The 3995-nt window shown below is 45.5% G+C and overlaps 1 protein-coding gene across 1 annotated transcript in view; it reads right to left on the reverse strand.

Annotated features, from left to right (window-relative positions):
• The window catches only part of ATXN2 (ataxin 2), a 170041-nt gene that overhangs the window by 165107 nt on the left and 939 nt on the right, over positions 1–3995 (reverse strand). The gene's annotated exons all lie outside the window — the stretch shown is intronic.

The raw sequence follows: 3995 nt of genomic DNA on the forward strand, positions 1-3995 counted from the left end.
TAGCCACCCTGTATAGGGTTTCCGAGGAGCAGCTAGTAACCTTGAAGTGCCAACCTTGTGGTTCACAGCCCAGTGCTTATCCTACAGCACCACAATATATATTCACCCTGAATCCTGTATCCAACAAAATTCGGCTAACCTATTTAGGATTAGAATTAGGGTAAAGGATCAGTAGTTAAGCACGCAGCTGCTAACTGAACAGCTGACGGTCTGAACCCACCATCCACTCTGTGGGAAAAAGATGTTGAGGTCCACTTTTGAAAAGACTTACAGCCTTGAAAATCCTACGGTGAAGTTTTACTCTGTCCTATTGGGTCAAGTGAGTTTGTATCCACTCAAGGGTAGTGGGTTTAGTTTTTGGTTTACTTAGGATTAGAATTAGGATAATGGGATTGTTGTTATTGTTGTTAAATGCCATGGAGTTAGTTCTGACTAACAGTGACCCTGTATAGGGTTTCCAAGGAGCAGGTGGTGGGTTTGAACTGCTGACCTTGTGGTTCACAGTTCAGTGCTAATCGTACAGCGCTATACCAGAAGCCCTAACAGGATTGTTGCTGTGAAGTGTCATAGATTCGATTCCGACCCATAATGACCCTGATAGGGTTTCTGAAAACCACTATTTAAAAAAAAATGTGGAAGGGAATGTAAAAGGAGAAAAGGTATGAGTTAACTATTGAGAATTCTCAATAATGCCATGAACTCACAAAAAAAGTTACCAAAAATAATAATCATAGGTGGTTAGTGGTGGTTGTATGCCACCGAGTCAGTTCTGACTCACAGTGACCCTGAATAGGGTTTCTGAGGCTGTAAATCTTTACAGGAGCAGCAAGCCTCATCTCCCTCAGGGCGGCTGGCAGATCTGAACTGCTGATCTCACAGTTAGCAGTCCAGCTCATAATCCACTAAGCTACCAGGGATCCTTGATCACAGACTAGCAGCTAATTTAAAATTAAAACAAAACTTTTAAATGAAAGGAGGTTAAAAAAACATTTTTTTTTAAAGATCACAAAGCTTTAGAACACTTTCTTAAGAATTTCATTCCTGTATTTACTAGAAGGAAGTATCAATACATTCAATAAACCATGTGTCCTCATTAGTAATATTAACAGTTGCAGTTTTCAAGGCATCCTGACATTATTAAATCCCCAGAGGAAACAAAATCAAAGTCAAGTATAAACAATCAAGTAACTAACAGAAGCACTTAACCGTGTGTACTTGACAGTAAAGGCAACTTTTCCCTTCAAAATGGCCCTATGGTGTTGGACAAATGACAAATGATTTGAAAAAAAAGTCAACAGCCATATTCTCAGCACTGCGCGTGAGTCCAAGTCTACTGCAATTAGACAGTTAGCAAGAGTCATAAAATCTTAGAAGCCCTTTGACCTAGTAATGCCATTCCTGGGAACTTGTTCAAAGGAAATAATTACACTGAAGCAAAAAGCTTTAGTCTAAAAGATGTTCACTGCACCACTACCCAAAACAAGAAGAAAAAAGTGGATACCCAAATTTCAACAACAGTAAGACTAGAAATCATAGATATATTGAAATCATTGCTAAGGGGGGGGGAACTGAATACAAAATAATATACACTCACTCAATTATGTAAAAATATGTTGAAGAGGACTGAAGGGTAAAAGGCAAAAATAAAATTTGGGTTAAGGCAAAGAAAATGACTATCGAATTTTAATTTTATGGTTACACTGTTCTTTCCTAAGGAAAAAAAAATCACTAAAACACTTGCCTTCTCAAATGTATGTAGCAAAGACAGAACAAATCCTTTTTGAAGGCCATGAAAAACCACTTTCAAGAATATATTCTATCTCTAAACATGTCAAACCCCAAGTTAAGTTACTTTTTTTCCCTTCATCCTTGCTCCAGAGAAACTTACTATATTATGGATACATTTCAAACTTAAGTGAAGAGATTGTAACTGATTTAGGAAGAACCCAATGAAGGTGATTCCCAAAAGCAACTCTAAAGTACATTAACTAAAGATCTGTTGAAGAATAAATTTTCACAAATAGAGTCTCATATTGGACAAAACTGTACACATTTAGCAAAAAGAATAAGGGTTACAAGTATGCTTCCAGTAAAGGTATTTAAAGTAAAGAAGAAATTAAATCAACTACATTTTTGTGAAGCCTTAAGGAACAGAAAACGATCAGAGTACTAAAACGTTTCAGCTATCTTTGATCATTCAAGCTACTCTGAAGTAAATTCTTGGTTACAATCGAATTTTTAAGCCTAGGGAGAGCAAATACAACTTAAGTCTTAGTTTCCTAATTTTTAGTTACATGAAGTGACTATATCTGGCATATTTCTACTTGATATGCAAAAAAAAGGGGGTGGGTAGCCCGATGAACTCTTTCCTATGAAAATTATATATTTTAAATGTTCGCTTTTCACTACGTCACTGAAAAAGGGAAAGTTCAAGTCACAGAACCCTAACTGTACCCGTACAGAGGTGGAGAAATCGACACTCGTTAGAAGGCATTAGGCCAGGGAGCGTTTGTGGGTAGCTGCTAACCTCAGGGTCAGCAGTTCGAAACTGCCAGCTGTTCCGCGGAAAATGAAGCATTCTGCTCCCGTGAAGATTTACAGCCCCGGAAAGCCTGTGCCGAGTAGGAATAACCATGGCACATCATCACCACCACCATCACCATCGAAAAGGTAAGACTATGGGAATATGGAGGGGTAAAAGCTAAAAAAAAAAAAAAGTGATGGTCCCTCCCCTTTGAAGAGATCATTTAAAAACCAGTTAGAAGTCATCTTGACAGGTTAAGTTATCCTGCTGTAAATGAAAATGGTTGGAACTGGGTAGCTGAAAATACGTCTTCAAAAAGAAAACTCCATGCATGAAAAATCCCCTTATCCCACCCTCCAAAGACCAGAACGACTATTTAAAGAGGACGCTGGTCCCTGACCCTGCCAGCTAGGCCTTGGCTTCAGAGAACCCTAGCAGAGCCTGCAACACGGATGGTCTCACAGGGGAAGTGGACTTGTGTGCCCTTGGTGAGCCCTGGCGGCACTCCCCAAGTTAAGGACAAGGGCTACAATGGAATGGAGTCTATTGACATTTGCTGCCCAGTTTGTGAACACTAAGCATTTTCTTAGTTCATGAAATACGAACTGACAACTACCCCCGCCCCTCTTCCCCAAACACACTCTCCAGAGTCAAACTGAGAGCCACCAAGCCCCCAATCTCCACAAGCCTGAGCTCGGGAGCCGGGCCACCGCAAGTAAACACCCACATTTCTGCCTTCAGGGGTCCCCCACCCCCACCCCGGCCCCCACGGCAATCCCTCTGCCCTTGAAATTCCAGAAACTGGGGCAGAGATAGGGAGAAAATGCGCAGCGGCCCGGCCCTCGCCCACCGCGCTCCCCAGGCGCCTGCCCCTCGGCAGCGACAGCAATGCGGCTCCGCTGCCACCCGCGCCCAGAGGCCTTGCGGCGCCGCGGGCGGGCGGGCGGGGGCCGGGCCCCCCCCAAGCCCTTCCCCAGGTGGGGGAGGGCGGCGCCGCGGGCCGCAGCTCGGGGCCCCGCAACCCCGGAGTTACGGAGCCCCCGCCCCGCCTCCAGATTTCCCTGGGGAGGGACGTGAGGCCACTGGACAGACCCCAGCAATTCCAAATGCGCCCTTCAACAACGGGGGTCGCTGTCCAATCCCCCCTCCCTCGAAATACCCCGCTGGAAGAGGAGGCATGCTTCAGGAGCCTGAAGCCAGACCCAAAGACCCCGCCAACAGTACTAAGTAAACTGGGGGTGGGGGCGCTGCCCAAGCACCTCGCTTCGGGTAGCGGAGAGGCATACAAGGTGGAACCGGGACTGACAATTGCTGGGACCACTGAACCCCTCCCGATCCTGGAGACCGGGAGCCGGCAGCTGCCCGTTCCTTCCATCTTGAACGTGTGGAGCAGGGGCTGGGAATGGTGCAGGAGGCTGGACGCGGCCCGTGGAGCCCCGGCGCCCCCGCCCCCACTGCGGGCCCCCAGGCC

This window comes from Chrysochloris asiatica, unplaced genomic scaffold (genome assembly GCF_000296735.1).
Source record: "Chrysochloris asiatica unplaced genomic scaffold, ChrAsi1.0 scaffold00078, whole genome shotgun sequence".
Lineage (NCBI taxonomy): Eukaryota > Metazoa > Chordata > Mammalia > Afrosoricida > Chrysochloridae > Chrysochloris > Chrysochloris asiatica.